We start from the raw sequence: 26714 nt of genomic DNA, 5'->3' as shown, positions 1-26714 counted from the left end.
GAACAAGATGTGGTATTAATAGGGTATTAATTTCATCAACACAAGACAGAACAAGAGTATTAATAGGGTATTAATTTCATCAACACAAGACAGAACACGAAACAATGGATATTGAATAGAAGTGTTTGTAGAAAGCCTATTGGTCCATATTTCTTGATGCTTCTATATTGGAGCGGAGTCTTGAGGTGGGTAGAATATAGTTGTGCAATAATTGGCTGTTGATTGCTGGTGTTGACTTCTTGATGTGTAGTGCCTCGCAAACGTCAAGCCGCCTGCTATCGCTGTATCTATCGATGATTTCTGTGTTGTTTACTAGGATTTCTCTGGCGATGGTTTGATTGTGGGAAGAGATTATATGTTCCTTAATGGAGCCCTGTTGCTTATGCATCGTTAAACGCCTAGAAAGAGATGTTGTTGTCTTGCCTATTTACTGGGTTTTTTGGAGCTTACAGTCCCCAAGAGGGCATTTGAAGGCATAGACGACGTTAGTCTCTTTTAAAGCGTTCTGTTTTGTGTCTGGAGAGTTTCTCATGAGTAGGCTGGCCGTTTTTCTGGTTTTATAGTAAATCGTCAGTTGTATCCTCTGATTTTTGTCTGTAGGGATAACGTTTCTATTAACAATATCTTTCAGGACCCTTTCCTCCGTTTTATGAGCTGTGGAAAAGAAGTTCCTGTAAAATAGTCTAATAGGGGGTATAGGTGTTGTGTTAGTTGTCTCTTCAGAGGTTGCATGGCTTTTCACTTTCCTTCTTATGATGTCTTCGACGAAACCATTGGAGAAGCCGTTATTGACTAGGACCTGCCTTACCCTACAGAGTTCTTCGTCGACTTGCTTCCATTCTGAGCTGTGGCTGAGAGCACGGTCGACATATGCGTTAACAACACTCCTCTTGTACCTGTCTGGGCAGTCGCTGTTGGCATTTAGGCACATTCCTATGTTTGTTTCCTTAGTGTAGACTGCAGTGTGGAAACCTCCGCCCTTTTCCATGACTGTTACATCTAGAAAGGGCAGCTTCCCATCCTTTTCCATCTCGTAAGTGAAACACAGCACGGAACTCTGCTCAAATGCCTCCTTCAGCTCCTGCAGATGTCTGACATCAGGTACCTGTGTAAAAATGTCGTCAACATACCTGCAGTATATGGCCGGTTTCAAGTTCATGTCGACTAAGACTTTTTGCTCGATGGTACCCATGTAGAAGTTTGCAAACAGGACACCTAGGGGAGAACCCATGGCGACCCCATCTACTTGCTTATACATGTGCCCATCCGGGCTCAAGAAGGGTGCCTCTTTAGTACAAGCTTGGAGTAGTTTCCTCAGAATATTTTCTGGTATGTCAAGAGGAGTACAGGCTGGATCACGATACACTCTGTCGGCTATCATTCCGATTGTCTCGTCCACAGGTACGTTGGTAAACAGCGATTCTACGTCCAACGAGGCTCTTATCCCTGTGGCCCGTGTGCCCCGCAGTAAGTCAACAAATTCCTTTGGAGACTTCAGGCTGAAGGCGCAAGGAACATAAGGAGTCAGCAGGACGTTGAGTCGCTTCGCCAGTCTGTACGTGGGTGTGGGTATCTGGCTAATGATTGGCCGAAGGTGGTTTCCAGGCTTGTGCGTCTTGACATTTCCATACGCATATCCAGGTTTATATTCCCCAATGATCTTTGGCAGGTAGAGTCCGGATTTCTTGGCATTCACAGTTTCGATAAGTTTGTTGACCTTTGCTTTTAATTCGGCTGTAGTGTCCTTCGTTACCCTTTGGAACTTAGTTTGGTCAGAGAGTATGATGTTCATTTTCGCCAGATATTCGTCTTTTTTAAGAATGACATATATTGGCGACTTGTCACCTCTCCTGACAACTATCTCCTTGTTCTCACGAAGGCTTTTAGCTGCCGCTTTAAGCTCGGGGGACAGTATGGTGCTTCTGTAGTTGCCTCGATTCTTTCCTCCTTCTGCAATAAGTTCTGCTTGTAAGGTATCTTTGGTAGTGACCTTCTTTTGTGTCTCGAGGTCGAATATGTCGTCCAACAGAATTTCCAACTCTACTTTCCGGGCCATCTCACTCGGTCTGGACATAACATGACAGTTTATGCCCAGATTTAGGAGAGTGACTTGGTCCTCAGTGAGGTTAATTCCTGCAAGGTTCAGGAAGCCATCTCTTGGTCGTGGAATTGCCATAGGTCCTCCGGCCATATACTGCAGATATGTTGACGACATTTTTACACAGGTACCTGATGTCAGACATCTGCAGGAGCTGAAGGAGGCATTTGAGCAGAGTTCCGTGCTGCGTTTCACTTACGAGATGGAAAAGGATGGGAAGCTGCCCTTTCTAGATGTAACAGTCATGGAAAAGGGCGGAGGTTTCCACACTGCAGTCTACACTAAGGAAACAAACATAGGAATGTGCCTAAATGCCAACAGCGACTGCCCAGACAGGTACAAGAGGAGTGTTGTTAACGCATATGTCGACCGTGCTCTCAGCCACAGCTCAGAATGGAAGCAAGTCGACGAAGAACTCTGTAGGGTAAGGCAGGTCCTAGTCAATAACGGCTTCTCCAATGGTTTCGTCGAAGACATCATAAGAAGGAAAGCGAAAAGCCATGCAACCTCTGAAGAGACAACTAACACAACACCTATACCCCCTATTAGACTATTTTACAGGAACTTCTTTTCCACAGCTCATAAAACGGAGGAAAGGGTCCTGAAAGATATTGTTAATAGAAACGTTATCCCTACAGACAAAAATCAGCGGATACAACTGACGATTTACTATAAAACCAGAAAAACGGCCAGCCTACTCATGAGAAACTCTCGAGACACAAAACAGAACGCTTTAAAAGAGACTAACGTCGTCTATGCCTTCAAATGCCCTCTTGGGGACTGTAAGCTCCAAAAAAACCAGTATATAGGCAAGACAACAACATCACTTTCTAGGCGTTTAACGATGCATATGCAACAGGGCTCCATTAAGGAACATATAATCTCTTCCCACAACCAAACCATCGCCAGAGAAATCCTAGTAAACAACACAGAAATCATCGATAGATACAGCGATAGCAGGCGGCTTGACGTTTGCGAGGCACTACACATCAAGAAGTCAACACCAGCAATCAACAGCCAATTATTGCACAACTATATTCTACCCACCTCAAGACTCCGCTCCAATATAGAAGCATCAAGAAATATGGACCAATAGGCTTTCTACAAACACTTCTATTCAATATCCATTGTTTCGTGTGCTGTCTTGTGTTGATGAAATTAATACCCTATTAATACTCTTGTTCTGTCTTGTGTTGATGAAATTAATACCCTATTAATACCACATCTTGTTCTGTCTTGTGTTAATGCCACATCACCCCTTCCACCTCACTTCCACCTCTGCCACATTTGAGTGTATATATGTATACACTCAAATGTAGATATAAAATCGGAGATGCGTAAGTTCTATTCAGTTGTGTATTTGTGAACTAAAGTCTTTGAAAATGTAATAAGTTTTACGAAACGCGCTCGTGTCGCGTCTATATATATATATATATATATATATATGAATGAAAACTCACACCCCAGAAGTGACTCGAACCCATACTCCCAGAAGCAACGCAACTGGTAACTACAGGGCGCCTTATCCCGCTTGACCATCACGGCCGTCAAAAGGAAGTGATAGCCGAGGCTATTTGAGCCACTTCCCCATTCAGGCTTGTTCGCATATATATATATATATATATATATATATATATATATATATATATATATATATATATATATATATATATATATATATATATATATATATATATATATATGTCGTACCTAGTAGCCAGAACGCACTTCTCAGCCTACTATGCAAGGCCCAATTTGCCTAATAAGCCAAGTTTTCATGAATTAATTGTTTTTCGACTACCTAACCAACCTAACCTAACCTAACCTAACTTTTTCGGCTGCCTAACCTAACCTAACCTATAAAGATAGCTTAGGTTAGGTTAGGTAGGGTTGGTTAGGTTCGGTCATATATCTCCGTTAATTTTAACTCCAATAAAAAAAATTTACCTCTTACATAATGAAATGGGTAGCTTTATCATTTCATAAGAAAAAAATAGAGAAAATATACTAATTCAGGAAAACTAGGATTATTAGGCAAATCGGGCCTTGCATAGTAGGCCGAGAAGTGCATTCTGGCTACTAGGTACGACATATATATATATATATATATATATATATATATATATATATATATATATATATATATATATATATATATATATATATATATATATATATATATATATATATTTATATATATATATATATGTATATATATATATATATATATATATATATATATATATATATATATATATATATATATATATATATATATATACACAGACCCCTGTTCGGGTCTCGAAGAACGGTCAGTTGCATGCCAGTGTTGGCACTATTCTGCTCCCGCCCGATGTTGCGACCGGTGTTCGGGACCTGCGCGACTGCCACGACGATATTCGACATATCCTTCCTGCCCAGGGCCATTCTATTCTCCAGGTGGACACGTTTACTCGTCCCCCTCGTGGTATTCGCCGTCAACCCCTACGGGCTGTGAAGATTACCATTGATAGTAGGACCCTTCCACCCTCTGTCATTCTTGCTGGTGCCAGGTGCTCTGTCCAAGAGTACATTCATTCTCCTCGGCTCTGTAACAAGTGCTGGAGGTTTGGGCATGGTGCCCTCCGCTGCTCCGGGACTGTCTCTCTCTGTCCTTTGTGTGGTGGCGAAGGTCACTCTTAAGTCGGAGTGCACTTCTCCCCAAACTCGTTGCCTCAACTGTGGTGAGGCCCATCCTACCTTCTCCCGTGCGTGTGTCTATTACAAGCTTGAGGCAGCCGTCCTCAACTTGAAACACCGGGAGCGTTTATCTTTTCCTGAGGCAAGACGCCAGGTTCGCCGGCTCCCGCCTTATGCTAATCTCTCTTATGCTCGCGTGTTGTGCTCTTCCTCTCCTCGTCCTTCCCACCTTCCTCAGACTCACAACCGTTTCCGGGCCTTGGACCCTGATACGCCCACTGCCCCCTCCTCTGTTCCTTTGGGTTCTCTCCCGAAGGATCCACCTCCTGGTCCTCTGTCTGGGGTTCCCATTCCTTCTACCCGGTCTGTCGTGTCTCCTATGTCTTCTTCCTCGTCTCCCTCCGTTCCTCCTTCCCATCCTTCCCCTCCGTCTCTTGACTCTCCCCGCCGCCTGTCGGTGCGGGCTGATGTCGATCGCTCTCCAAACGGCCGTCATGTGTGCTCTCGTTCAGCTTCTCCTGTTGAGACACTAAAATCCGTTGCCCAGTAAGTGGTTGCTGGGACACCAGTCTCTTTAAGTCAGAAGCGTAAGCCTGGCTCCTCTCCTTCCTCCTCCCCGGCGGGTAAGAAGGTTTCGCTTTCTTCCTCGGCCCCTACTTCTGCCTCTCTCGCTCCTTCCCCTCCCATTTCGGTGGTTGCGCCCCCTGTTCATGCTATGGAGGTTTCTTTAGCCCCCGTTTCCCTCTCGGTTGCTGCCCTTGCTGAGGTGCGCTCCCCTCTTTCTACCCCCCCCCCCTCTTCCTGCTGCTGTCCTTGACTGCTCCCCTCCGTTGTCTCCTCTTCCTCCTCCGGACCCCGCCCGCCCACCTCTGGTCTGTTCGCCCGCCTCCTTCCCTCCATCTTTGCTCAGTTTACCCATGCCCCCTAACCCTGACTTTGCTGACCATGATCCCGACCCTGATATTCTTTAACGTGCTCTGTTGCTCTTTCGCCTTTGTTTCTTCCTTGTTCTCTGTTTTTGTCCTTTCTCTTCTCGTCGATGTCTCTTCTTCAATGGAACGTTCGAGGTTATTACGCCAATTTCCTCGAACTCCAACTTCTGATTTCACGGTTTTCGCCCCTTTGTGTCTGTCTCCAGGAGCCGATGCTTGGTGCTCGTCCTGGTCGTTTTCGTGGCTATTCCTTTCTCTCCCCACCCCCAGCCGTTGCTGGGGCTTCTAATTCTTCTGCTCTCTTGATTCGTGCTGATGTTCCCTTTGTTCCTTTACTTTTTCCTTCGCCTCTCCATTGTTCTGCTGCTCGTATCTTTGTGGGGAAATGGTTCACAGTTTGTTCCATTTATCTCCCCCCGAGTGTCCCACTTTCTCTTCCTGATTTGAAACACCTCCTAGACTCCTTGCCGGAGCCTGTGCTCCTGCTGGGTGACTTCAATTGTCGTCATTCTCTTTGGGGTGACGTGCTGACGAATACCTGGGGTCCCCTTCTTGAGCCGTTTCTCCTCTCTTCTTCCCTGTCTCTTCTGAATTCTGGTGAGCCCACTCATTTGTACTCTCGGACTCGCACCCTTTCTTATCTTGATCTTTTTCTCTGCTCTTCTTCTCTTTACTTAGATTTCACGTGGCAGGTTCTTGATGACCTCCATGGAAGTGATCATTTCCCCATCCTTGTTTCCTTTTTCTCTTTTCGCCCTTCCCTCTCTTTCCCTAGGTGGCAGTTTGCTAAGGCGGACTGGACCCTATTTACCCTCAGTACTGCTCTCTCTGACCTCTCCCTTCTGCCTCTCTCTCGCGCTCTCCTCCTCTTTCATGACACTGTCTTCAACGCTGCCCTCCGCTCTATTCCTCGCTCTTCCTCTCGGGGTCCACAGAAGTGCGTTCCCTGGTGGAATGCGGACTGTGCTCGGGCTGTCCGCTGTAAGCATGCAGCCTGGAAGAGGCACCGCCGTAGGCAGACGTCCGATTCTTTTCTTTTCTTTCGGAAAGCGAGTGCGGTGGCCCGTAGGGTTATCCGTACGGCTAAACGTGAATGTTGGGCATCTTATGTCTCAACAATTACGTCTGAAACTCCTCTGCCCCAGATCTGGAAGCGTATCCGCAAGATAGCGGGTAAGTTCGTTCCCGATGTTTCACCGGTCCTTCACCTCCATGGTACTCTTGTGGCGGATCCGTTGCAGGTAGCTTCCGTACTGGGTTACCACTTTTCTTCTGTTAGCTCTGGTCTTCATCTTCCCCTATCTTTCCTTCTTCGTAAACTGTCCTTGAGTCTCGTTCTTTAGATTTCTGCACTCGTCTTCAGCTTCCCTATAATGATCCCTTCTCTCTCTGTGAACTTCGTTCTGCCCTGGCCCTCTGCGGTTCTACGGCGGCGGGCCCCGATGGTATTCCTTATGAGATGCTTCGCCATCTCCCTCCGTGCACGTCTTAGTATTTACTGAGTCTGTATAATCGGATCTGGGAGACGTCGTCAGTCCATGAGGACTGGCTCGATGCCGTTGTCCTCCCTGTTTGCAAACCAGGGTCTCTGGGTACTTCCCCTAAGGACTTTCGCCCTATTGCCCTCACAAGTTGTGTCTGCAAACTCTTTGAACGTATGGTTAACGTTCGTCTGATGTGGTTCCTGGAACACCATCACCTCCTCTCCCCTTCTCAATTTGGCTTCCGCAAGTGCCGCAGCACGACAGATGTCCTGGTGAACTTGGAGGTCTATATTCGTACTGCTTTTGCTGCGAAGACCTCCGTTGTTGCCGTCCTTTTTGACCTGGAAAAGGCTTACGACACCACTTGGCGTTATCATATCCTATCTCAACTTCATTCTTTTGGCCTTCGTGGTCATCTCCCTCTCTTTCTCCGCAGCTTCCTCTCTCGTCGTTCCTTTCGGGTGCGCCTTGGTACCGCTCTCTCTCCCTCTTTTCAGCAATACGAAGGTGTGCCCCAGGGTAGTGTTCTGAGCACTACTCTTTTTCAGGTTGCAATCAATGGTCTTCTTTCCTCTCTTCCTTCAGGTGTCTTCTCCGCTCTCTATGTCGATGATCTTACCCTTTGCTGTCAGGGTGATGATTCGCCTCTCCTTCAGCGCCGGCTTCAACTTGCAATTGATGCCGTGTCATCTTGGGCCACCGATCATGGCTTCAAGTTCTCTACTTCTAAGACTTGTGCCATGACTTTTACGTGGAAACGGGTCGTTCTTCGTCTCTCTTTGTCACTTTATGGTCATCCCCTTGAGTACAAAGATTCCGCGAAGCTTTTGGGGGTTATTCCTTGACACTCGTTTGTCTTGGTCTCCCCATATCTCTTTCCTCCGTGTTGAGTGCTCTAAGGCCCTTACCCTCCTTCGGGTCTTGTCCCATACTTCTTGGGGGGCAGATAGGCGCACTCTCCTTGCTTTACATTCCTCTCTCGTCCTGTCTAAGCTCGATTATGGTTGCCCTGCTTACTCGTCTGCTTCTCCTTCTACTCTTCGCCGTCTTGATGCTTTGCACCATACTGGGTTGCGCCTCAGTTCTGGTGCCTTTCGTTCGACTCCCGTCCTTAGCTTGTATGTTGACACTGGCTTCCTGTCTCTCCAAGACCGCCGTGATCGCTACTGTCTTCGCTATCTTGCGCGGTCCTTACAACATCCTTCCTCTCGCCTCTGTCGTGCTTTAACTTTTACCCCTCCTGCGGTTCCTGTTCCTCTTCACCACCTCCCTCTTTCTGTCCGGTTATCTCGCCTACAGGACTCTCTTTCCGTTCGTATTTCTAATGTTTCTCCTCGTGTTGTTCCTTCTTTGCCCCCGTGGAGAGTCCCTCTTCCACAGTATTGTACATCCTTGACCCACTTCACTAAAGCTTTTACTCCTCCTACGGTTCTAAAACACCTTTTCCTTGAGCACTTTTTTTCTCACTCCTGCTCCATTTCTGTCTTCACCAATGGGTCTAAGTCTGCGAACGGTGTTGGCTACTCTGTTGCTTTTCCTGATCGCACTTATATGTGTCGCTTACCTCCGGAGACTAGCATCTTTACAGCGGAGCTTTATGCTATTCTCTCAATGGTCCGTATGCTCTTCGTCTCCTGCATTTCGTTGTCAGTCTGTTTTCTTTTGTAGTTGTTGTTGACTCTCGTAGTGCCCTCATGGCTCTCGGGTCCTTTAATCCGGTTCATCCTGTATTTGTCGAGATCCAGCATTGGCTGTTTCTTGTTCACAGTAAATTTAAGTCGGTTGAGTTTTGTTGGGTTCCCAGCCATATTGGTGTGTCTTTAAATGAGCGTGCGGATGCTGCCGCCAAGGAAGCTGTCCGCTCTTGTTCCATCTCTCGTAAAGGCATTCCGTATTCCGACTTTTACCCGGTTATTCATTCCTCCGTCCTTACCCGTTGGCAGGCTTCTTGGTTGTATGTTACTGGTAACAAACTACGTACTCTTAAATGTTGTGTTTCTTCGTGGCCGTCCTCCTTCCACCGTAACCGGCGGTGGGAAACAGCTCTGGCGAGGTTCCGTATTGGCCATACTCGCTTAACCCATGGTCACTTGATGGAGCGCCACCCTGCTCCTTATTGTCCTAGTTGCATTGTCCCTCTTACGGGTGCATGTCCTTCTTGAGTGTCCTGACTTCCAGGACGAGCGTGTGTCTTGCTTTCCGACCGCCACTCGCGGTCACCTGTCCCTCAATAGAATTAATGGTGACTCGAATACTTTTGATATCGTTCGCCTTATGCGTTTTTGTTCTCGTATTGGCATCCTTGGTGATATTTAGCACCCTCTGATTATTTTGCGCATTTGATGGTGCTACATATCCTTCCCGGTTTGGTGCCTTCTTTTGATAATTACTTACTTACTTCCTGGCGTTGAGTGTGGTGGGTGGTTTCAAAGTCAAGCTCCTTACGTCGTTGCTCTAAAGCGAAGGCGGCTTGATTTTCGGCAACTTTGAGTTGAAGATCAGCTTGTTCCCTCTCATGCTCCTGTTGAATTTCAACTTGTTCCTTATGGATGATGGCTTGCTCTCTTTCATGGTCACGTTGGAGCTCAAGTTCCCATTCTCTCATCTGAAAAGCTCTCTGAAGGGCAGCTTCACGTTCTTTCATCTGAAGAGCTTCTCTCTCATGCTTACTTTGAAGTTCAGCTTGTTCCTTCTGGAGGGCGGCTTCACGTTCTTTTACCTGAAGGGCTTCCTTCTGATGTTCACGTTCTATGTTGGCGAGCTTGTAACAAGAGAGCAGTACATAGTACATGAACATCATAACAGCATGAACAAGCCACGTGGAGGATGAACAAACCACAGGCGCCAATCAGGCGGCAGCGGACAATGTAAAAGTTACACCTCTGTACAAGTTAGCCATAGAGTCAGGTCAACGGTCATCGAATCACAAAGAGGTCAGAGTTGATGCCGTCATGATAATCTTCAGGGAATAACCCCTAAACATCAAATGCAAAACCCTCATGTCCAGCTGAGGAGGAGGAGATCATGCGACAGACTGGAGAGTGGGCGCAGCCCAGTAGGGAGGTGTGTGTGTGGACTCGGGGGAAGGAACATCATCTCCAGGAAAACTGTGGAACAACATACGAGTAAGTACGGCTCTCTTGTACTAAAGCACCTCATTCAGTACCCTTGGCCTCTAGTAGGGAATATAGTTAGGGAGTGTCTTATTTAATTATTTCAAATAAAGTCATCTATTAAGTGTTATAAAATGTGTTAATGGTTCCTTGTCTTAGTGATATTGGGCCTACCGTCCCCTTTGCCCCAGTGACCTAGTGTTCTTAATTATCCAGTACTCCTCCCCCCGTTCGTCTTCCGTGTTGAGGTGTTAGTATTGGGTGTGTTCCGCCTTATTCTTGTATACACTATAGTTCCCAAGTGGTCAGGATTATTCAAGTGTCAGGCCAGGATCCTTGTACCGTTCAATTGTCCCCTACACCTGTCCAGGTAGGTTATTCCATCTGCAAGACCTACGACTCACTCCGGTCCCCTGCCCGGTAACTCAGGGTGGTGGCAGCGTCACTCGGTAACTCATACGACAGGCTGTGACTACGATTATCTCTATCTTTCTGTGTCACTCTCCCTCACTAGTGTCTCACTCTCCCTCGCCCTCACTCGCTCTCGTTCTCCCTCACTTGCTCTCGTTCTCGTTCTCCTTCACTTGCTCTCGTTCTCGCTCTTCCTCTCTCTCGCTCTCTCTTCTGTTTACTGGTTTACGTCTTCGTATGATGGCCCGAGTGTTAACATCTTACATGACCGATATAGCATCTGTTATTACCATAGAAAGAGCGGAGATTGCACGTTTAGCTCAGTGGTAGTAGCGGGGTGCGCGGTCGAGATATACAAGGCGGGTTATTACAAGCTCTATCTCTACTAGACAATCTAAAATGAGATTATGGAGATCAGTTTTAGTGGCTCCATGTGGAGGAGTGATATGGTATTTGTTTACTAGAGTTAGGAGTTCAGCCTTGGTGGCACGGGCTATGTGCCCACTTCATCTTATGGGTTATGCCGGAAGGCAGCAAGGCGGAACATGGTGAATGAATTAATGGCAAGCAATATGCAGAGGAATACCTTCAAATGGTGAACCAATATATGAGGTGTCAGACTGACAGGATGATGTGGTAACTTTAAACTATCCTGTGTAAACTTAATGATTACAAGTCAAGGTTACATCAATTGAGTAATTAAATTGATTACTTAGATCAAGGGGTGAAACAAATTGTTTCGTGAATGTAGGGATTTCTATACCCGATACTCTCTATATATGTCGAGACCAAGGGTAGGAGGTGTCCTACTAAAACTAGATAGTACTTTACAGAGTTATCACTCTTTGTGCTCTGGAAAAGAATGGTAACTCCCTACCTGTGTAAGTACCATGATCTCTGAGCAAAGCGTAGGGGTGTGGTAAGTGTCAATTAAAGACAAGAACTGCTGTATGGGTCGCAACCGTACAGCGAAGTCCTAATTGCGAGAGGAACTATGGTCCACTATTTCCTCCTAAGTTCGGGTTGCAAAGAGTAGGCGTAATAGCCCGGAGACAGATCAAAGTACCAGGGTACCATAGGGGGTGATCTGCCTGAGTGAGAAACTCTCCTGTAGGGACGAGAATAAGATGGAAAACACAGGATATAGCAAAGATTATTAGACAATCAATTACGAGTATGAATTTGCGCATAAAACACCCACGAAATCCAGAGTCAATCCAACAGTCATAAATTGTTACACCTGGAATGTATATAGTATTAAGCACCATAAAAATACTCAAATAGGGGATTCTGAAAAGACAAACATGTGTTAAAGCCAAGTACAACTACCAGAACTCAAAGGAAAGAGTCTAAAAACATTACCTGAGCAAGACTCCTAAGACAGGCCTCAACTTTAATGACGAAAAAAGGACGAATAGAGCAGTGGCAATTCAGGCAGATGGAATACCAATCACACTAAAATAAAAACAAAGTAAAAACAAAGTAAATAAAACTGCTACTGATCTCTTTACGGTGTGGTAACTGCGGGATAAAGTACAAAGAATGAAAAAACTTAAATATTTTAATATTACAAAAACTAAATTTAACAATTACAAAAACAGATCCTCAATGAAACTTGGCTTATGCACAGTGCAAAGATGTAAAAGAAACAAACATGTGAATGTTACGTTAAGATAAAAAATTACTGGTGCTGGAATACTATGTACAAGAGCTGCATAAATCTACCAACACCCAGGGGAGCAGGAGCAGATGTGGCAGCTTTGAGCACTGAGGAGTATTCCGCTGTTTAGTTGCTGGTGAACTCCTTATATACACGGGTGAGGCCATGTAGGTGGCGCTGGTGTGTAAGTAATTGCCAGCCGGCAGTCTCAAACGAACAGTAGGCTTGTTGACCAGCGAGTGGTTACTTTCATTCATATATTCTTATATGCAATATATACCCATTGATTCGAGTTCTGACTTTTGTTACCTCTCCCAAAAACATCTGTGTCATATCACCTCACACCAAAACGAATATAAGCATGAAATAATATTGAAAACTCCACACCCCTGAAGTGACTCGAACTCATACTGCCAGGAGCACACCAACTGGTGTACAGGAGACCTTAACCGCTCGACCATCACGATTGGACAAAAGATGATGGTAGCCAAGGCTATTTGCCCATCATCCTGCCGGCGCTCTGATGGTAATCTTAGGCACGGTATTTCTATCAAATCACCTCATTTTTGGGGGCCACATGAGCAACACAAATGCGAACAAGCCTGAATGGTCAACAGGCGTATATGCAACTGAAACCTCCACACCCTAGAAGTGACTCGAACCAATACTGCCAGAAGTACTATGCAACTGGTATACAGGAAACCTTAACCGCTCAACCATCACGACCGGACAAAAGATAATGGTAACAGAGGATATTTGCCCATCATCTCGCCAGCGCTCTGAGGATAATCTTGGGCATGGTATTATATCAAATTACAAAATTTTTTGGGACCACATGAGCAACACAAATGCGAACAAGCCTGAATGGTCAACAGGCGTATATGCAACTGAAACCTCCACACCCCAGAAGTGACTCGAACCCATACTGCCAAAAGCACTATGCAACTGGTGTACAGGAGACCTTAACCGTTCAACCATCACGACCAGACAAAAGATGATGGTAGTCGAGACTATTTGTCCATCATCCCGCCGGCGCTCTAATGGTAATCTTGGGCATGGTATTTTATCAAATCACCTCATTTCTCGGTACCCTCGGCTACCATCATCTTTTGTCCGGTCGTGATGTTGTGATATTCTAACATTTGCCAGTTAGAGGCAACACCTGGTAAAATTTTCTAGCCAGAAGATACATATGCTAAATTTTCTAATTAGGAAAAAAGGCAACATATTCTAGACAGCAACTACAAAATGCAATACTTTCCAGTTCCTGGCTAGAAAATGCAACATTTACCAACATGGAGCTACTTAACATGTATCTTTCAGCCTGGAGCTAAATAAAATAGTATTTACTATCAAGGGTCTTTTTCAACCAAACTTTTTCCAAGCCATTGGGCTTGGAAAATGTTGACTTCACGCATCAGGTAAATCACAAACTTAAACTTGTTATTGACAACAAAATTTATGTAGACATATTCATGATTCATGCAGTTCCCAAGCTACCGCACCTCTTGGACTCTGATGACAATATAAAATGCTTATAATTCCTGAATTAGTTGCACCAAATGTGATACAGTTTTAAGCCATGTCTAAAACACCACTAAATAGGGGCAGTGGCTATTTCTTAATGTCTTCTAGTTTTTTAGCTTAGAAATCCACAAGGGCAGAGTATCTATATCCTATTTGTGTCTTCAGGTATTATCGTGGAAGCTACGGGCAACGAGGACCTGGCCACCTTGCCCAGTCTGCAATATAGGGGATGTGGACTCGAACTGACAATCGTCTGCAGCTTCACCGATGACAGCCCCGACCTCGACTGGTGTTGTTGTCTGGCTCGGCAACTTTGTCCTCGCACCAGCACCAGAATTTTCTCGTACCCTTTTCTGAACTTCTGCGGCACTGACATCACCAGTACGTATATCTTTGACATATGAATATCAGGAGCACATGAGCGACATTGAGTTCCTCAGCGCTCTAATTTAGCTAACAATACTTTTCATATGATATTTGTTTAGCTGGAATTCTTTTAGAGTAGCCGAAGGCACTGTTTTGTCCAACACTGTCTTGGTTAATGGAACCTGAAGTGTTTCTAATGAAGTGTTTGAAAGTGTTTCTTTATTAAATGTTTCTAACACTTTTTAGCCCAGTACAATAAAGATTATTGGACACAACAGTACTTCTGGGTAAGGGCTCGACGAATATAAGCTTTGAGAACACTTGCTTTATATCTTTTGGGGTACTCGCTCCTACCATTTGGGCATACTCCTATGGTTGTAAGCTTGGTATATATGATGGTGCTCAGAGATGTTACTATTTTCATTATTAACACATCCATGAAAGGCAGACTATTATTGTAACTATTCTCCTGGGTGAAACAAAGTCCTGACTCTCTCTCTCTCTCTCTCTCTCTCTCTCTCTCTCTCTCTCTCTCTGTCTGTCTGTCTGTCTGTCTCTCTCTCTCTCTCTCTCTCTCTCTCTCTCTCTCTCTCTCTCTCTCTCTCTCTCTCTCTCTCTCTCTCTCTCTCTCTCTCTCTCTCTCTCTCTCTCTCTCTCTCTCTCTCTCTCTCTCTCTCTCTCTCTCTCTCTCTCTCTCTCTTTCTCTAGATGGCGCTTGAGATCGATTAGTTCTTATAGTCTTATTATTATTACAAATATGTAGTCGACATAACAGCAGTATTCTAATGGTTTGTGAATGATACTGAAGTCCTGTTTGATCAGAGCCTTTTTCGCCAGAGATACTGGCGATGTTCATTTGTGCTGCATGAGCGGCCGCTTCAAAATCATGGGGGATACCAGTTCCAAGCTGAATAAGTTTCTAGGAAAAATAATTTCGTCACTGGTGAGGACTTGAAGAGCGCCTGCTGTATGTCTTTCTTCAATTTTCTTGGGAATTTGTGATCCTATTTTGGACGTTTCTGATGTTACCATTTCCATGATGGGTATGTTTTGCTAGAGGAGGCAGGCGAATTAGGCTATCCCCCTTTGGTATTCATTTATCGTCCTAATGACTGAAGATGCAAGTGATTTGTCCCTCCTTGAGGGACGGTTAAACCGTCATTGCCAAACAAAACAACATTGTACAATTGTTGAATAGTTTCCGGAGCATCGTTGACCCTTTTCAAAAGATTAGAGAGTTTGGCCGCTGCATTAGGGTTGGCTTCTTTCGGGTTGTGTGGTAATGTTCTAGCAGACGTCGTTGTGATCGCCTGAATAAGGTTTTCAGATAGGAGAGAGTTAATGGGCTTGACTTCCTTAACTGTTAATGATAGACAACCGTTGTTTCCCTTTGGAGGTTGATTGGAACCTCCACCTCATTGATATTTTGTTATCTGTAGAAATGTTGAATGTGGTGGTGTTGTTGGTATCTGTGGTAGTGATGATGGTACTGGTAGTGTTGGTATCTGTGATAGTGTTGTATGTTGTTGAGGTGTTGGTATATGTGGTAGTGTTGAATGTGGTGGTGTTGTGAGTACCTGTGGTAGTGTTGAATTTGGTTGTGTTGTTGGAATCTGTGGTAGTGTTGAATTTGGTTGTGTTGTTGGTATCTGTGATAGTGTTGTATGCTGTTGAGGTGTTGGTATATGTGGTAGTGTTGTATGCGGTGGTGTTGTTGGAATCTGTGGTAGTGCTGTATGTGGTTGTGTTGTTGTATTCGTGGTAGTGTTTTGTGTGGTGATGTTGCATGTTATGGTGTTATTGGTATCTGTGGTAGTGTTGTGTGTTGCTGGTATTTGTAGTAGTGTTGTATATGGTGGTGGTTTGGTATCTGTGGTGGTGATGAATGTGGAGGTGATGTATGTCGTGGTGTTGTGGGTATCTGTGGTAATTTTGTATTGGGTGGTATTGTTGGTATCTGTGGTAGTGTTGAATGCAGTGGTGCTATATGTTGTGGTGTTGTGGGTATTCGTGTCACTGTTGAATGTCGTAGAGTTATTGGTATCTGTAGTAGTGTTTTGTGTGGTTATCTTGAGGTTATCTTGAGATGATTTCGGAGCTATTTAGTGTCCCCGCGGTCCGGTCCTCGACCAGGCCTCCATCCCCTAGAAGCAGCCCGTGACAGCTGACTAACACCCAGGTACCTATTTTACTGCTAGGTAACAGGGGTATAGAGTGATAGAAACTCTACCCATTGTTTCTCGCCGCCCCGGGATCGAACCCGGGACCACAGGATCACAAGTCCAGCGTGATGTCCGCTCGGCCGACCGGCTCCGTGGTGGTAGTGTTGCTATTATCTTTGGTTGTGTTGTATGTTTGTAGTGTTGTATGTGGTGGTGTTGTTGGTACCTGTTGAACCTACAGATTCCAACAATGTTGACATCTGCGGCACCTGTGGCACCTCCACATACAATACTACCACAGATACCAACAACACTTCCACAGATACCAACAGCACCACCACATACAACACTAACACAGATCCCAACAACACCACAGCACCGCCCCATACAACACTACCACAGATACCAACAGCACCACCAAAGATACCAACAGCACCACCCCATACAACACTAACACAGATCCTAACAACACCACAACATACAACACTACAATTTACAACAATACAACAGATTCCAACACCACCACCACATGTAACACCACCATATACAACACCACTATCTACATCCTTACCACAAATACTAACAACACCATCACCTACAGCTCAAGCACAAGATACCCACAACACCACCACATACAACACCACCACAAATAACACCACCACATACAGCAACACAACATACAACACCACAACATACAACACCGCCACATACAACAACACCACATACAACACCACAACACTCAACACCACCACATACAACACCACAACATACAACACCACCACATACAGCACCACCATAAATAACACCACCACATACAACAACACAACATACAACACTACCACATACAACACCACCACAGATAATCAAAACAACACAACATACAACACTACCACAGATACCAACAACGCCTCCAAATAAAACACTATCATAGATACGAACTCAACCACATACAACACTTCAAAATATATCAACAACACTACCACGGATACCAACACCACCACTGTATTCAACACTACTACAGATGTCAACAACACCACTACATAGAACACTACCACAAATACCAACACCTCAATCACATACATCACTACCACAGATACCAACAACACCACCCCATTCATCATTACCAAAGATACCAACATAACCACCACATTCATAACTACCATAGATACCAATAACACCACCCCATTCAACGCTACTAGAGATCCTAACACCAGTACATACAACACTACCATTTATCTCACAGATTCGAACAGTACAGCCCTATTCAGCACTACCACAGATACCAAATTCACCACTTTATACAACACTACACTTCTGTTGCAGATACCAACACCAAATTCATCACTACCACATATACCATCACCAAATTCATTACTAATTCTGATCCCGACATAAAATTCATCACCTGTTGTGTTGTTGTATTAATACAATAATACTAGTAGTAATATTAATACATTAATACTACTACAGATTCCAACACCAAATCAGTCACTACTACAGATACCAACACCAAATCCATCACTACTACAGATACCAACACTAAATTCATCACTACTACAGATACCAACACTTAATTCATCATTACTACAGATACCAACACTTAATTCAGCATTACTACAGATACCAACACTTAATTCATCACTACTACAAATACCAACACTTAATTCAGCATTACTACAGATACCAACACCAAACTTATCACTACTACAGATACCAATATAAAATTCATCACTACTACAGATACGAACACCAAATTTATTACTACTACAGATACCAATATAAAATTCATCACTACTACATATACCATCACCAAATTCATCACTTCTACAGATACCAACACTAAATTCATCATTACTACAGATACCAACACCAAACTTATCACTACTACAGATACCAATATAAAATTCATCATTACTACATATACCAACACCAAATTCATCACTACTACAACAGCCCATCCTTCTATTTAGTAGTACTAATAGTAACGATGAGGACCATCGTACATATATTAAGGGGACACGGGGTCCAAATATGCTCAAAATATGCAATAAATGAAAACTAGTTCCATTTCAATCAAACATTTTTGACTAGTTGTATAAGAAAAAGGGTTTCATCTGGTCAAAGTCTCAGTATCGTAGCATAAATAGGAAGGGAGGAAAAAAATATTGAATTATGTGTCAAAATTTTTCTAAAATGGTCAAAAATTAAAATCAAAGACAAGTGTCAACTGAAATGATGTCTATGCCTCTCAGCTATCACAGTAGCATATAATAAAAAATCTAATAATTTGTTTTATCAAAAAAAAATGTTTATTTTTTTTGTCATTTTTTTCTTATTTGTTTATCAGACGATTTGCATGAAACTTATACACCACACTTCATGTAAACCTATCTGCAAGGGTACCAATTTTGGCGGAAATAGGTTGATGTCAACTTCAGCCACAGATGGTAGAACCTTAGACTTTATTTTTTAATTATTTATTTTCAAGTAACATAGACGTTATCTCTACTCTTTCATTTTTTATTCTATTTATATGAAACTTGTATATTATATGTAGAGTTTATGACTTTAAAAACTGGTGCCACACTGTTTTCCTAAGTCCATTTATTGATGTTATAAATATTTATTAACATCATATTGTTGCATAATTTTTAGAGAAACTTTGACAATTTGTATTATTGCACTAAATACATTTGGGATAAAAATCTGGCCGCAAAACTTTTACTATATGCTAATGTGATAGCTGAGTGTCATAGAAATGATTTCGGTTGACACTTGTGTTTGTAGTAACACATTGAAAAATGTTGAAAAAGCGTCTAAAATAGGTATTTTTTTCGCTTTCTATTTAGGCTGCGATGCTGAAACTTGGACCAGTTGCAGGCCTTTTTACATATAAAACTTCAATAAATATTGATTTCATTAGAACAACATTTAATATCCTACCCCGTGCCCCCTTAACGTAAAAGGCAATTAGAAATTAGGACTGTATTATTGAATTTGGACAACCTGGGAAAAGATTTTTGTATTGACGTTGCAAAGAAAACCTAACCTAACTTTTTAAGCCTAATACACGCTATCTGAGGCCTAATATAGTAAATAAATGCTATACAATGTCTAGGAATATTTAAGTTTGGTCTTTAGCTTTAATTTTTCGGACAATAAATTGAATAGTACCAAATTCTATTATCTTATTGTCCATTATGTCTATGTATGTACCATGGTCCACATAGTTGTAAAAACTTTTTTCTAAACAGGAGGATGGGTTGACCAGATACCATTAACTCCATCACATACAGCACTACCATAGATCCTAACTATACCACCACACTCAACACCACTACAGATAGCAGAACATCACACACAACACTTCCACAGATTCCAATAAGACTAAAGCGAACAACACTACCAGAGATACCAACAACACCACTACATGCAACACTATCACAGATACCCGCAACACCCCCACATACAACTGTCACAGATACCAACAATGCCACATTCAACACTACCCTAGAATCCATCAACATCACTACATACAACACTATTACAGATAATAACAACACCTAAAGATTCCACTATTACAGATACCAACAACATCACATTCAATTTTACCACAAATATCAACACCACCATCACATACAACACTACCACTACCACAAACACCACAATCACCACTCTGAATGCCTCTGAATATCTTTTTACTACAAATTAAATATCATGTTCGTAGATTTTGCTGCAAAAGTGTATGACGCAGCCGTGTATGAACTTGAAGTTCCCTCCCTTCTGCAGGTGTGGGTGTGGAGAAACTTCTGAGAGGACTTGACCGTGAGGGCGTCACCACCAACAACCTCTTAGTGGAGGTCACAGACTATCTTTCCCTGGAAGAAGATCATCGCTTAAGAGATCTGGCACTAAAGTTCGGAATTCAGGGTTTTCAAGTCACTTGGACTGGAAGAAGAAGAACCGACTAACTCACGAAAACTCTCTTCCGATACTCTAGACCTCTTGGAGCTGAATGTTTGTGTCTGCTGGTACAAATTTGACTCTGTAATTATGTCTTAAATGAGTTGTAAGAAGTTAGAAGTTTGAATGAATTTCAACGTGTTTTCTACATTAATGAGTTGTAAATTACTGGTGGTGCAAATATGCTCTTACAGTGTTCTGGATCTCTGACCTGTAATCATTGAAATGATAATATTTTCTTCCTCGTCATGCTAATATACCCACGACTTGCAAACTTTCCAACAGCTACTGTAAATTATATTACTGCTAAATTCATGATTGATATAGATGAAAGTCAATATTGGAGAATCATGTAGTCATGATATATATATATATATATATATATATATATATATATATATATATATATATATATATATATATATATATATATATATATATATATATATATATATATATATATATATATATGAATGAAAACTCACACCCCAGAAGTGACTCGAACCCATACTCCCAGAAGCAACGCAACAGGTAACTACAGGGCGCCTTAATCCGCTTGACCATCACGGCCGTCAAAGGAAGTGATAGCCGAGGCTATTTGAGCCACTTCCCCGACGGCAACTCAGATGGTAATCTTGGGCATAGCATTTCACCAAATCACCTCATTCTTTGCTTCTGGGAGTATGGGTTCGAGTCACTTCTGGGGTGTGAGTTTTCATTCGCATATAGTCCTGGGGACCATTCAGGCTTGTTCGCATTTGTGTTCCTCACGTGTGCCCCAAAGAATGAGGTGATTTGGTGAAATGCTATGCCCAAGATTACCATCCGAGTTGCCGTCGGGGAAGTGGCTCAAATAGCCTCGGCTATCACTTCCTTTTGACGGCCGTGATGGTTAAGTGGATTAAGGCGCCCTGTAGTTACCAGTTGCGTTGCTTCTGGGAGTATGGGTTCGAGTCACTTCTGGGGTGTGAGTTTTCATTCGCATATAGTCCTGGGGACCATTCAGGCTTGTTCGCATATATATATATATATATATATATATATATATATATATATATATATATATATATATATATATATATATATATATATATATATGGCTACTCGCAATCAGTATCAGGAAGATTAAATATAAATAAAACTTCGCAAAGTTTCCTTCATATATTAATGAAGGAATGGTTCTTAGCGCCACTGAACTTCAATTAGATTTTGGATAATGTGATCGGAATAAGATATTCTAACTATGCAAAGCTCGTTGGGATGTTGAATCAGTACTTAAGTATTTCAATAACACGAACACGGATCAGGTCAAGAGTGCACAATTACAGATGTTTAAAGCAATGCCACAACATCACAACACAACCACCTGCGCCCAAGCTTCCAACACAAATAATTTTATGGCAATGGGTCGTCACAATCTATTCAGGCCTTCTTGAGGTTATCTTGAGATGATTTCGGGGCTTGAGTGTCATCGCGGCCCGGTCCTCGACCAGGCCTCCACCCCCAGGAAGCAGCCCGTGACAGATGACTAACACCCAGGTACCTATTTTACTGCTAGGTAACAGGGGCATAGGATGAAAGAAACTCTGCCCATTGTTTCTCGCCGGCGCCTGGATTCGAACCCAGGACAACAGGATCACAAGTCCAGCGTGCTGTCCGCTCGGCCGACCGGCTCCCTTGTAGGTATAACTTACGGAAATAATGAGAAACTGAACATTAATACAAATATATCTACTAACACAGTGCTAATAATAATATTATGTAATAAAATAATAATAAAAATGAAGATGCACAAAATAATACTAAATTCAGATAAACAAACATTTTTATAATCTTTGGGATAATATCAACCAGGTGCTGGTGTTGGAAATAACCAACAGTTTTATACATCTTTGTATTTTATGCAACCTTTGTATTAACCACAAGTAGTTACTAAAATTACTAACTTGTAGATTTAATCATTATCATGATTTATTTACACATATTGCCAGATTCTTCCTAGTCAGAGTGACGACGTGAGGAACGACAGGCAGTAACATGAATTCTCTCCACATTTAGTTGGATTTATAACAAGAGTCCAGTTTATCATTTCCTTTACTAAAAATAGTTACTTACTAATAAGTTTAATTTCGTAGTTTACTACTACTTACTGGAACTCCCTTATTTAGTTGATATTAAACATTCTAGAGAAAATTACTTTGATGTAAATGATTTTACTTTAATTTTCTCGATTGGCTGCACAACTTTAATAAGCCATTTTATGTTAGGAGAAATTCTTTTTTTTCACGTAAGAATTTAGTGTGATATTAATACTCGTCATTACCTCTTCCTTCCTTAGTCAATTGCGATATATACATATCCATTTACGCTCGAGATGTCTATCGAGAGCCGCGCATGCGCAATAAGGAAGAGGAGGAAGACGGGAGAGCGACACTAGACACGAGAGAAGAAGAGAACACGACACAGACGCCCTTGTCAGCGTGTAGCAGAGCTACGTTTTGATCCCATTTATTTCGCTCCCACGACCAGTAGAGCGGTGCCACGTTATCTGGCACAGTAGCCGTGTCCCAGACTAGTATATGAGCAATTCCAAAGTCAATGCCTTTCAAGCAGCAGCTGGAGGACGAAGAATTGCTCAAGTCTTCACATCAACGGACATGCGGCTCGGCAGCTAGGTTCACCTTTTTGTTATTATGTGGCCACAATTAACATTTAGGCTAGTTGTCGTTAGGCCGTAGAGCAAACAAATAAATCCCGTACGTGTCTTAAGTAAATTTACCATCTAAATAGATGATTATTTTCATTATATCTCTCTAGAATTTTTTTTACAGTGCTTGAATATAAATTGCACAGATATTGGCTGAAATTTCCTACAGTTATCCTCATGATTTAGGATGTATTTGTAGTTACTTATTATGTAGAAGATTTCTACAATGTAATTGCCTTTCAGTACCAAGGCGACGCCAACCGAGGTGCTAGGCTTCCCACCGTTCCGTGCAACAATTTGCCCTATGCAACACGTCGTCGGTGGAGCGTAGCAACTGATTACACCTCACTAGATTTACAGCTAAGCTGTCCCTTTTTATCTGTAGCAATAACTCTGTAGTTACAGTAGTGATCTCTCAAAGAGATCAATTACACTAACCCATTGATTTATTGATGCTGTTCAACATTTCAGTAGTATATTGTAGAGCATTTACCTCCAATTAATATTATATAATCAACCTTATTTACTTTCATATTTTATTTACTCTGGTGAAGAACCAGCACCAGAATAATGCTAGGGATGTATTAATCTTTTAGCATGTAACCCCCCAATTTTGTGTAAGTTAATTTGACTCCATTTATATAAGAAATACAGTTTCACTAAGATCCATAGGACACTAGTTCTTGGGATCAGTTTTTCTATTGTTTTATTTTGTTTTCCACTTTTTCTCAAAAGGTGGTGGTCCTTCATAGCTATCGAAGTATATATTTAATTATTAGTTATTGGAGTCAGGTTTTCCCCCACAGCTGGAGTCGACCCAGTATCCAGGGCAACCAGGTGCTTGGCTCAACCCAATTCCAAGGACAACTAGGTGCTTGGGTTGACCCGGTATCCAGGACAACCAGGGGCTGTGGTCGACCCAGTATCCTAGGCAACCATGTGTTTGGGCAGACCCAATACCTATGCAGGGTAACCAGGTGCTTTGGGAGACCCAGTACCCTGGTCAACCAATTCTTAGGTCGACTCAGTACCCGGGGACACCAGGAGCTTGGGTCGACCCAGAACCCAGTTGCTTTGGGCGACCCAGTTCCAAGGGCAACCAGGTGCTTGGGTCAACCCAGTACCCGAGGTAACCACGTGCTTGGGTCGTCCCAGTAACCAGAACAACCAGGTGTTGGGGCGTCCCTGTAACCAGGGCAACCAGGTGCTTGGGTCGACACAGTACCCAGGACAACCAGGTGCTTGGGTCGACACAGTACCCAGGACAACCAGGTGTTTGGGCCGACCCAGTACCCAGGACAACCAGGTGTTTGGGCCGACCCAGAACAACCAGGTGCTTGGGCCGACCCAGTACCCAGGACAACCAGGTGCTTGGGTCAACACAGTACCCAGGACAACCAGGTGCTTGGGCCGACCCAGTACCCAGGACAACCAGGTGCTTGTCTGGGTGCAGGTGTGAGATGTCTTCGTGTTGGATGTTTAGTTACTTGCTCCTCTTGTTTTGGTCTTTCCAATATTATGTTGAGGTATTATATGGTACGTGTTGGGTAATATGCGGCTGGGTTAACACTAGTTATAACTTCATTCCGAGTTGTTGTTGACTTGATTGTATTCATGGTGTAGGTGTAGTGTTCTAGTGTAGTGTTATTGGTTAAATGTTTTCTATTAAGTCCTTGTACTGACTACTTGGCTGCAGTTTTGCCGGATAATGTTAGTTCGGGTTAATTATGTTTGCTTAGCTCGACATTGAGGTATTGTGATGGCATTTTGTATTTCTGAGTTTGTTGGAGAATGTTTTTTCTTAACCCACTTAATATTTTACAACTGTGGAAGGACTGTGAATAATTGTATATGAATGACTTGTATTGTAATAATTGTATTGAATGACTTGATATATTATTCAGGGTCATATTGTGTGAAATTGAGAAGGAAATACTGTACATAATTATGGGTAAAAATTTGTATTTGTACATCTAGTAGTGATTGTAGCCCTTGAATAAATTTCTTAAAATATGTTTTGGTGTATTTCGGTCCTGATTTAATTTTCAGTGTGATTGACGATGCATAACTTGCTGTTGTTTGAAAATTCACATCCTTTGGGTTTACCATGTATTGTGGGGTACTGTCTACTTAATACTGTTACTGTTCAGTGAGATTTGACATAATTATTGATCACTTTCCCACTGTGAAATTTCATGTAGTGATGATTGGGGATTCTGTCCCTCCAGAAGGGGAGGGGGGGGGGGGAGGGAACCATGAACCTCTGTTCTGTTCCTAGATGCTCACTACCATGTATATCTCTAGGTCCTCTATAACAGTCAACAAGGCTCTTCTACAGTCCTCCCAAACTGCTACACAATGAAGTTCTCATCAAACACCAGAGATGCTTCACCACTGATCCCCCAGAAACACGTGAAACTCCTCTTCACTACCCCTCTACACTGCTTGAGGTCCACTCCTCACTATGGAGTTCTGCTCTCCCACAGAGTTCAGCATACACTCCTCCAGCCTCGATGTTCCATTAATTTCTTCCCAAACAAACCTGCAATCGCCATTGTCATGCCAATAAAAATGTTTCCCTACTAGAACATAATTAATAAACTATATCCCAGCATTAAATTTTGCCACCCGACGCCACACTGCGTCGCCCGACTGTGGTGGGTAGTAGTAGTAGGCATCCATCAGTCTCAGGAGACTATGGAGTTGCGCTCTGGTGTCGGCCTGGTCTGGAGTGGCCTCACCAGGGCGCAAAGCCAGGGTAGGTTGGGAATACCCACCAAAAAGGTGGGAATACCCACCTTTTTTAGTGGGTATTCCCCCCAAAAGGGGAACATGATTTGACACGCCGCCGGGAGCTTCCTCCCAGGCCGCGCTGCTGGGGCCTCCGCCCCCTCAGTTGCCTCTTGACCACCATCGAGAAAAGATATACAGCTCCACTCTCCAGCTTATCATCTGAACTCAAACTCCTTACTTCAGCTTACTGCCTCAATGAATATATGTATAATAATGTATATCATACATAAACATATATTCATTATGATCGCTGGGCACACGATCAAACACTATTGGCTAAATTAACAACTGATTAAATAGGCTTAAATAGATTGTACAATAGTGTTGTGACGATATTGCAGTCCCCACTTAGTGAGGGAGTAGAAAGGGGTAAGCCAAGAGTTGAGCAGCCACTTGATATGAACGGTTGGTGAAGCCAGGATAGGATATTGGATTGCTACCGGGTTGTAGCAGCTTAGAGTGTTGTATGTTAATATGTTCATTTCTTTTTATGTAGTTTATGTACTTCACCGCCAGAACCCTGAGAGTCTCCAGCCGACACAAGTCATAGCGAGCTATTAAAGTTAAGGAAGCGTCGTGGCCAAACTGGAAGGTCGGAGTCGGTGTTTACGCGGTCACCAGTTCCACCTATGCTACACATACTTCTTTTCCGGAGGGCCTGATAGCTGAGAGGACAGCACACCGGACCACAGTCCTAGGGTCCGTGTTCGATCCCCGGTGACGGCAGAAACAAAATTGGCAGAGTTTCTGTCACCCTGATGCCCCTGTTTCCTAGTAGTAAATAGGTACCTGGGAGTTAGACTGCTGTTATGGGCTGCT

The 26714-nt window shown here is 43.0% G+C and overlaps 1 long non-coding RNA gene across 1 annotated transcript; it reads left to right on the top strand.

Moving 5' to 3' along the window:
* Nucleotides 1-21481: 21481 nt before the first annotated feature.
* LOC138350679 (uncharacterized) lies at nt 21482-25117 on the top strand. Its single transcript, XR_011222210.1, has 2 exons — nt 21482-24469; nt 24504-25117. It is a non-coding gene; the product is annotated as an uncharacterized lncRNA (long non-coding RNA).
* Nucleotides 25118-26714: the final 1597 nt, after the last annotated feature.

This window comes from Procambarus clarkii, chromosome 46 (assembly GCF_040958095.1).
Source record: "Procambarus clarkii isolate CNS0578487 chromosome 46, FALCON_Pclarkii_2.0, whole genome shotgun sequence".
Taxonomy (NCBI): Eukaryota; Metazoa; Arthropoda; class Malacostraca; order Decapoda; family Cambaridae; genus Procambarus; species Procambarus clarkii.
The sequence above is the reverse complement of the archived record's forward strand: the minus strand, read 5'-3'. Positions and strand labels throughout refer to the sequence as shown.